General features: G+C 43.2%; 1 long non-coding RNA gene across 1 annotated transcript; it reads left to right on the top strand.

Moving 5' to 3' along the window:
- Positions 1-4,843: 4,843 nt before the first annotated feature.
- Positions 4,844-6,228, top strand: LOC119336957. Its single transcript, XR_005162931.1, has 3 exons — positions 4,844-4,992; positions 5,075-5,270; positions 6,034-6,228. It is a non-coding gene; the product is annotated as an uncharacterized LOC119336957 (long non-coding RNA).
- The last annotated feature ends 3,964 nt before the right edge of the window (positions 6,229-10,192 follow it).

The following is a 10,192-nucleotide window of genomic DNA, read 5'->3' as shown; positions in this document are numbered from 1 at the left end:
GTTCCTTGCCCGAGATTCGATCGTGGTATCCCAATACCTCGTTCAATCTTGTTACCGGCAAGTCACTTTACTCGTTACATAATGCATGATCCCGTGACTAGCCACTTAGTCACATTGAGCTCATTATGATGATGTATTACCGAGTGGGCCCAGAGATACCTCTCCGTCAGACAGAGTGACAAATCCCAGTCTCGATTCGTGCCAACCCAACAGACACTTTCGGAGATACCTATAGTGCACCTTTATAGTCACCCAGTTACGTTGTGTCGTTTGGTACACCCAAAGCACTCCTACGGTATTCAGGAGTTACACAATCTCATGGTCTAAGGAACTGATACTTGACATTTAGAAAAGCTTTAGCAAACGAACTACACGATCTTGTGCTATGCTTAGGATTTGGTCTTATCCATCACATCATTCTCCTAATGATGTGATCTCGTTATCAATGACATCCAATGTCCATAGTCAGGAAACAATGACCATCTGTTGATCAACGAGCTAGTCAACTAGAGGCTCACTAGGGACATGTTGTGGTCTATGTATTCACACATGTATCACTGTTTCCGGTTAATACAATTATAGCATGAATAATAGGCAATTATCATGAACAAGGAAATATAATAATAATCATTTTATTATTGCCTCTAGGGCATATTTCCAACATCCTTGACCTCTACTTGGTCCCCATCCTCCCTTCCATGACCTCTGCTGCGGCCGCCTTCCACTAGAATGAAGTCACCCCACTCGATTATTTCCTCATCGTGCTCACCATTCCTGAGCATTCTTGATGAAAATGACCAAGTAAACCATAATTGGCACAAAAACATTTGGGAGCTTTTCATACTCACCTGATACCACCCTCCCTCACACACCCCTTTTTTATGGAAACAAATTGCATGAGCGTCTGGTTAACATTCATCTTGACTCACAACTGAACAAACTCTCCGATAAACTCTGCCGACAACTTGATCTTAATTTCAACAATTACCCCTAAGGTTTTGCACATCCCTCCAATGATTTTATCATGCAAAAAAGATTGTCTGGTAATTTATGCACTTGTGCCCAAACAACAACTTTGTCGAGCAACATAGCTCTAGGGTTATGAAAGCCATCATATTCCTCCATTAGGAGAGCTTGATTCCTCAAGAACCATGGGCCCATCACCATTGCCTTGCTCCAATCACACGGACAACCAAATTGAATTGTAAATAGATTATCATCAATTCTCATCTAGATGGCATATTTTCCGGTGTTAGAGGCTTGCCTCATGTCCGCGAGCAACACGCTAGGGCCCACCCCTCTCATTGTGTGATCCTTCGCAATAGCTAAACAACTTCCCGTCTCAGACGGGTCTGTGATATCTTTTTCTCGAAAACAAACTCGTCTGCATCCTCCCCGTGCAGATGAAGCTGACCCGACAATTTCTCTACCGGATCCTTCGAAGTTCCGCTTGATTCTGATGTCTCCCCCAATGAGTCCTTATCTGAAAACAGGAAGTAGCCTCAAAGAACACCCACCCCTAGCCGGCCTCCATGAGGGATAAATTCTTGGCGGCGGAAGCGCTTCAGAGGACGAGGAAATCCTAGGTTTTCCTGGTAGAAAAAGATTTCAACGTCTTTCTTTTCTCAATTAGAGCATCTACAACAGATGATGAAAAATAGGGCACCCAAACAAAATTTAGGGCAGGGGACAGAAGGATTTTTTGCACCAATTTTTTTCCTGCCATAGCAGATGATGCAAAAGTAATGCCCTGAAATATATCACGACCGCGTTTTGTATATACATCAACTGTTGAAGAAGCGGTTTTGATGTAAAAGGACTGTTTTTCTAGCGCTCCTACCTGATCCCCGGCTGCGCTAAAAATTTGTGGCAGCCACACGACTGATGTAGGCATTTGGGACTAAAATATGGGACTGCCCTAAAAATTTTGCATCAAGATTTGGAGATACATCATCTGCTGGAGCACCTTTTTTTTTATGTCCAAACGCCCTAAAAAGAGCATCTGCCTATTATATGTCATACCTTTTTTTTCTCGACCCGATGCATACATCATCTGTTGGAGATGATCTTAGCACAATTTCAGTCTTAGTAAGCTAGATGTAGTCTTTGCCACACATGGTGGCCAGTATGAAGCGACAAAGCGTACTTCAAATGTCTGTTTTTTTTTTCTTTTCTTTATCTTTTTTTTAAACTACTTAAAAGGTTGGGTTTTTTTTTTGGAGGGGACTTCAAGGTTGGGTTTTACCTGCGGGCCAATGCCATCTAGGTCAAGTCTTTGGGCCGGCGACTTTGGGCTCACAAAAGATTCACTTCGTTAGGAAGGAATAGCCACACTTGAGATGTTAATTAAAACCCTAGCGATACGGTGCTTGTTTCCTCGTCCTCGTGTAGTCGTGCGCAGGGGCGGAGCCAGAATTTGGACATAGGGGGGGCGAAGGAGACATGATATATAGATTATTTTAAAATAGCATGCACAGCGTGTCGAGTACGGCGTCTTTTAAAGAAGTAGAATAAAAACGAAGATAACATGAAGAGCGTCAAAAGCTCATGATCTCTTTGTCATTGCAACTAAAATCAACGATAAAAAGAGATAATTAGTTAATAATCTTACGCCATTTGATAAACATATGGTTTTTGTCTTCTACGTAAGCAATTTGTATAGCTTGTCAGTAAAAATGTAAATAAGTAATGAATCTTAATTCTTAAGAGCTTGTATATAGCTGTACCTTGATTAGGTCAAGATGAGTAGACAAAATTAACGAACAACAATCAGATGCGCAGATGTAGTGGCGGGGCGGCAGGAAAATATTCTGTAGAGCATAGGCTTTGGGACACCCCCTTATATAGCCACTCATTTTTGCATCGCGATTCGTGCGAGTACATTTGTCTTTTTTGTTTCTCCCATATAGAAAAACATATGAACTTCAAACTTGGCAGCTCAACAAAACATTCTTACTAGAATGTGGGAAAAAACTTTCAGATTTTTTCGTGCAATATAAATACTAAAAAGTACATTTTTTAATACAAAAAAAATCTAATTTCGTATATTTATGTTTGACAAAAAAATCTTAAACTTTTTTCTCACATTCTAGTTAGAACGTTTTGGTGTCTTGCAAAGTTTGAAGTTCATATGTTGTTTTATTTTGAAGAAACAAAAAAGAGAAAATCTGATGTACAAAGTTAGTTGTCTAGCACAGATCTCAAAGCAATGCTGGAGGATAAGGATAAGAGGAACCTGAGCTCTAAAAATCCGCGTCCCCGGGGCGGCAGTGCGTTGCTTCAAGAGCGCCAGCAATCCAGTCGGTAGATAAGAAATCCAGCACGGCAGCTATCATCCTTGAAGGGCAACCGAGATTGAAAAGAGATTGATGCATTAGATTAGACTACCTTTTAGGCTTCAGATCGTGTATATGTCGTACCTTCAGGTTTCAGACTGCAAAGAACTCGATCAATTCAGGCGGTAGTTTCCCTCCCCGGCAAGACGGCGGCAGGCGAGACGGCGGCGGCCCTGTCGAACTAATAGAAGATAGAATCATCTATGTTCTGTACCCTCGTCCAATGCATATGACCTAGGGCCTCGAAGGTAAAACATACTGATGTGGCGTAAAATACGTACATGGCCACACACCCAAATTGGTCTTTCGTTTTTACTGGGCCGTGTAAATCTGTTGGGCTTAATTATTAATTAGCGCTGATTATATATGCCTGCTGCCGATTTCTACGCATAGTAGTTGCTGTGAATCCATAGGGGGGGCCAAGCGATGGGGGGTGTCTGACCCCTGCTCGCACCCCCCTGTCTCCGCCCCTGGTGACTCGTGCGGCGGCATTGGTCGCCATCGTGAGCTCGCGGATCACCTGTTCCCGGCGGGATGCGTCGTGGGCTAGGCGGGACCAGAGGGGTCCGTGGAGCAGACCGCCTAGGCGCGCTCCCGGACGAGGTCCTCCAGCACGTGCTGTCGTTCCTGCCGTCATGCGAGGCCGTGCACACCTGCCTGCTCGCCCGCCGCTGGCGCCACCAGTGGAAGTCCGCGCCGGCCCTGCGGATCACCGGCGTCGACTCCTTCAAGAGCGCCCGTGAATTCAATGACTTTGTCAACTACCTCATCGCCTTGCGTGGCCGGCCGCCCCTCCACGCGTGCGAGTTCGAGGCCTGCGAGGTGTACGAGGACTATGATGAGGGGTCCCAAGACGATGACGGCGAGCGGTCCCGGTACACCGATCTGTGGATCCGGTACGCCTTGTCATGCCACGCTCGGCTGCTTCGGATCAGGGACCATGACCCTAATAACGTTGATCCCAAAAACGAGGCTCCGCGGAATGTTCTGCTTGAGACTCCCATCTCCTCCCCGCATCTCACGACGTTGGATCTCGATGGTGTAATCTTCTCGAGAAAATACTCTCTGGATTTCTCCAGTTGCCCGAACCTGGAGACTGTGAAGATGCACCGTTGCTCCTTCTCAATCATAAGCTGGAACGGTCCCATCAAGATATCTTCGCAGTCTGTGAGGTATCTTAGCATCACGGAACATAATTTTCGTCGTTATGACAAGCAGGAGGCTCTCATTTCTGTCCCAAACCTCGTCTACCTAGAGCTGGGTAGTGGCCGTGGCAAGGTTCCTTCGTTTGAGTGCACGCCGTCGTTGCTAGCAGCATCTATCAAGCTTGACGATAAGGATGGTTCCTTCCTCCTTGAGCGCTTGTCAGCTACCATTAATCTAGAGCTCATGATCGAGCCTCAAGCGGTATGTTAGTGTTGTATCCACTGAAATTTTAGTCTCACTTGACATCCGTGATGGATCTACTATATCTGCTTACTAATCACACCTTGGCCAGTCTGCTGCTTTCAGGAAAGAGCTAATACGGTGCACCACATTTAGCAAGCTCAAAACTTTGTCACTAGATGATTGGTGTGTGGAGCCTGATTACAGCCCACTACTTTACTTTCTCCAGCGGTCACCAAGTCTCGAGAACCTCCACCTCCGACTATCTAAGGTATATATGTTTCCTATGATTTATACATTTTCTCCCGTTGAACTTGTAATTTTATTGTTGATGATTGTGGTAACCTATACAGAAATATAAACATGCCGAAGAAACAGACGGAAGCTACGCTCCAATAGAACCATTTTTGGCATCGAAGAGTCCTAGGGCTTTCAATATCAAATGCCTGCCCAAAGATGAGCGTGTTCACAAAATTGTGAAGGTCCTGAGTTCATGTGGAGTAACTGCTGAGTTAATCATCATCAACAAAAGAATTTGGTCTTCCGACGGTAAGTCAAACAATAATTCTTCCGAGATTTTGAAGTTTATACATTCAAATGCCATGTGTGTTTAAAATTTCGCAACAAATATTTTTCATATTAATTGCACAACTAAATGCGTAAATAATAAGCATCAAAGGAAAAAAATCTTGTGCCGACAATAATTCTGTTAATTAGTAGTCTTAGTGAATTTTACTTTTGTATTCCCATATATATGTTTATATGAAATTAAGCAATGTGCATTTGTCAAGTTAATTGGACAACCAAATGCGCCAAACAAAGCCTACTTACTCTTGGGTTCATGTTGCTACGAAATTATAACTTTCTTCTTCTTCGCACCCAAGGTTGGAAAAGGCGGTAGGCGTAAGCGAGGCGGTTAGCCTTGGCCTAGTGCCTAGGCTGTGCTTAAGCCCCCTAGGCGCAGCCCAGGCGGTTATATAACTTTTACTATCAGGGTGTATATGTGGTTATTATATGTGTATTTTATTAATTTAGGGCATATAAGTATGTTAACTACGAGCTACTATGATTGGAATATGGCCCTTTTGGCATATCAGTGCAATATGGTATGATTTCTCGCTTGGGTAGAGAATTTCTTACTTGCTTTGCCTAGACTTCAGCTTATGCCCTAAGCGAGGCGTTTGGCCATTGCCTAGTGCCTAGGCGTGCCTAAGCGCCTCCTAGGCACTGCCTTTTCCAACAGAGTTCGCACCATTTAAATCAAGTGGTATGCGAGTCTGATTAATTGCACATTCTTTTTATATTTCTACAGGATCATATTCAGATTCAGAGCACTCAAATTATTCACATTCAGATTCAGAGCAGTCAAACTATTCACATTCAGATTCAGAGCAGTCAAACTATTCACATTCAGATTCAGAGCAAGAGCAATTGGATTAAACGCTTGGAACATTGCCATGAGTTTACTATCTTGCTTCGACCTTTAGCGAAATTTCTAGTTGTCAAGTCAAGGCCTTTTTTAGTTCAAAATACACAAAACTAGAGATATGGATGCAACTGTGATTTGGTTCATGTGTTGAACATGAGACCATGTTATTTGCTTTGTACTTTTGGACTTTTTGTTCATGTCACACGCATGTTTTGTGCTTCTGCATTACGTTTACATACAATGTATTTTCTTTATGTGTCAGGCTAAAGCCATTTTTAGTTTGTGCAAGACTCAAAAAATACCAAAAACCAAAGCCCTCCCGCCGGCAAGAACCGGATTCCACCGTACCTCCATAGCCCTAAGGCCACAAGAGATGAGGCAGGGCGGCGGCTGTGTGGCGGGAGGCAGTGGAAACGCTAGTGATGGGTGCCCTTGACCTTTGTTAGCGAACTTGTTGTCCAAGCACGGCCTTTCACTACGGATGGTTCTTAGCATTGCGTTTCTGAAATTAAGTAAATGTGAGGAGGCAAGGGAACGATCATTGCAGAGATGACAAACATTTTTTCCTTCAAATAAATGACAAAAAAGGTTGTTCCCATAAGTAAATATAAATAACTAGATAAATAGACGGGTCAACATGCGAAGCAAGAAAAAGCCATATACTTCCTACAGGTGGTGGACACCCGCAGAAAAAAACGATATCTCTGAAATTGACATATATGCAGAGAATTCGAGGAACCAATTTGCGCTACCAGATTGTTCTCTTGTCCAGATGTTGTTCGCACGATATTAGGTCTTAGCCTTGGAATGGTTCCATCTCCGTTTTCAACTTCAAAATGTAATCTCTCCTATTCAACTCGATATAGATATGGTTCTTACGAATCTCAGTGTGCTCCTTAACTTTGTTCACTTGAAATTTGCATCACATCAGGTCGTGACTTTCAGATGATATCAGTAATGATACCAGTTACCTTTGTTTGTAGATGAGCCTCCTTGAAAGCAAAGGGTGATCGAACTAGCCAATGTGTTGGTTGATGTAGGCTGTAGTGAACCAAGACATGACGAGGCAGGGGGTCATTCTTAGCTTTGTTTGGTTACTACTGTGTTGTACACAAAATAACTTCTGCAAGTCATTTTTTTAGCATAGTACAGATGCAAACGCTCATACACAGGTACAAACTTGTCCCTATGAATATATCATGCACAACCTAATCCTATAAGCACATCCGAGAGACTGGGCCGGCACATTGTATTGAGTTTGACGAAGTTGCCACGGATGCCTTCCTAGCTGAAGGGAATATCTTCTCTCACTGAACACACATCGCCGGAAGGCCTGAAGAAATCCAGAAAAATGTGACCTCCAATGCCATGTCTAGGACATGAACCTTGACAGGTTGGTTCTACCATAAGGAATCTAACCACTCAAGCTATGCTCATTTCGCAAAAGTACATACGATGACACTAGCACACCTCTTCAAGCCATTTTTGTGTGCAATAGCACTCCCACTATCTCCCTCTTCCCTCTCTAATCTTTTTTTGAGTGGTCTCTCTCTTTGGAGGAGTAACCGACGAGTGCAGAAAGAATATAGGACACACTCACTCTCTCATAGTTGATTGGGACCCAAAATAGCCTGGCCTAGTGCACACCCAGCCAGAGGCACGTATATTGAGACCCAAAAATCTCAAAGAGAAAAAGACACAAAGGATCCCAAAAAATTAGTGGTTGCTAAACTCCGGCTAGCCACTCATCCGCCAATCTAAATCAAATAAACGCCGACGGCCACATCGACGTCCTCTCCTTTCCTCGGCCTGACCCCAGGTCTCCCCTCCCTCGCCGACTCACCTTGCTCATGCCTCTTTGGCTAACTCAGTCTAAGTTAGTCCATGGCATGTGGTGGATGTTGCCGAGATGCGGTGTGTCTAGGAAGAGCAGGAGAAGTGGCTGCCATTGTTGGACGTTTTAAGCTCTCCAACTCAAAGATATATCGTTCAACAAACATGTGCATTGATAGAGGGCTCTAAAAATTCCCTCATGAATCGCTTTCCGACTCGCCGTCCATATTGCCCATAAGGTAACCACAAGCTTGACCAAAGTGTCATGTGATCATGACTCGAACATAGTAAAAAGCCATTGTTCGGCACTTGGCTCTCTTGTTGCTATCATGTGTTATGCAAGCTCATCCTCTATAACACTAAGCTTCCTATTTTAAAGCGCTCACAATCAATTGAGGTATCGATTTGAAATTGGGTCATCCAATTTTCACCGGGTCAACAATTACTTGAAGCTCTCTCATTCAATTTTTAAGGCCTCACAACTAATTGAGGTCTTCTGTTCAAAATTGAGTCACTCAATTTTGACAGGGTCAACAATTTCTCAAGGAGCTCTCTCATTCAATTATTTTAGTTCACTTTTGTTCCCTAGTTTTGAAGCTCTTCAATTCGATTGAGCCCAATCATTTTTCAAATTATGGATTTGGTTAAAGATTTTGATCGGGCCAATCATTTTTCAAATTAACCAGCATCAACCGCCTATAAAAACATGTCTATCCCGTGCACCCTCCTACCACCTAGAAAAAAGGAACACCAACATGTGATAATGTAGCACCTATATAGTACATGCACCTACCGACATAGAAATTTCCGCACATAAATATGGGTTTCTTAGCGGATAACACAGAATCACATCGAGAAAGGTCCACCAAATCATCGGATTATAAAGAAAAACACTACATCATCTCCCCGCCCCGCCAAACTAAATATTCCATCAATTCCAAAATATAAGGGTATTAGTTTTTGGGAAGTCAAATTCCTTTAACTTTGACAAAGTTCAGAGCCAAAAATGCCAACATCCACAATATTAAACAAAAATATATGACAATTTATTTCATGATGGATCTAATTATACCAATTTGGTATTATGGATTTGGATATAGTTCTCTACAAATTTGATCAAACTTAAAAATATCTGACTTAGAAAAATTTAATACACCTTGTATTTGAAACAGAGTGAGTAATGTTTCTAAGAAACCCAACAACACCAACGACGCGGCAAAGTGTACCCAACCCTTCTAGTCATCTACCAAAGCCAAACACATCTGGACATTGAACACATTACCAATGAACGCCGCCATGAATCCACAACACCACATAATAACTCACAATTATCAGTGGTAGTAGACATCTTTCTATGGTGGCGAATGTCTTTCTATGGTTTCAGTTGCTAACTGGTCAACCGGATCCGACCTATCACCTTCGAGGCATCCAATCTTTTTATTAGTCCAAACACGTCCCTCTTTATTAATCAACGGGAATGTCCACCAAAATAATGTGAATGTTCACCAAAATACAACTGATAGCAGGAGTCAGTCGGAGCCAAAGATGTCTACCTACAGGGAGGCTTAGAGCAATTCCATCTTTTTTTAGAACACATGGCATTGTCGAAATCACTAATTAAGGAGTACTCCTTGCGGAGATCACTCCAACTCCCCCAGGTTGCGACAAGTGGCGCGCTGCATGTGCGCCACTTGTCGCAACCTGGAAGTTTTTCCTTTTTTCGTAGATCCGTTTATTCAAAACATTTTATCTATTAAACCGTGCATCCAAATCTTGAACCGCTTTCGCCGTTGGATTCCTCACACCGAGATCTTCAAAACTAAATCCCATGTTATGAACTTTTTTTCACGAAAAAATCGGACGAAAAAACCGATGAAAAGACCGAACCGAGAACACGGGTTTTTCCCTTTCCGAAAGAGGCACGTCCGTGCCTCTCGCGAAGGCACAACCATGCCTCTCGCGGAAGCAAAACCGTGCCTCCCGCGTAAGAAAAAAAAACAGAAAACCCGTTTTTTTCGCTTTCCGAAAGAGGCACGCCCATGCCTCTCACGAAAGCACAACCGTGCCTCTTGCGGAAGCAAAACCGTGCCTCTCGCGAAAGAAAAAAAATAGAAAACATGTTTTTTTTCCTTTCCGAAAGAGGCACGCCGTGCCTCTCGTGAAAGCACAACCGTGCCTCTCGCGGAAGCAAAACCGTGCCTCTCGAAAG

The sequence above is a fragment of the Triticum dicoccoides genome, chromosome 7B (assembly GCF_002162155.2).
Source record: "Triticum dicoccoides isolate Atlit2015 ecotype Zavitan chromosome 7B, WEW_v2.0, whole genome shotgun sequence".
NCBI lineage: Eukaryota > Viridiplantae > Streptophyta > Magnoliopsida > Poales > Poaceae > Triticum > Triticum dicoccoides.
This window is presented reverse-complemented; position numbering and strand designations above follow the sequence as displayed.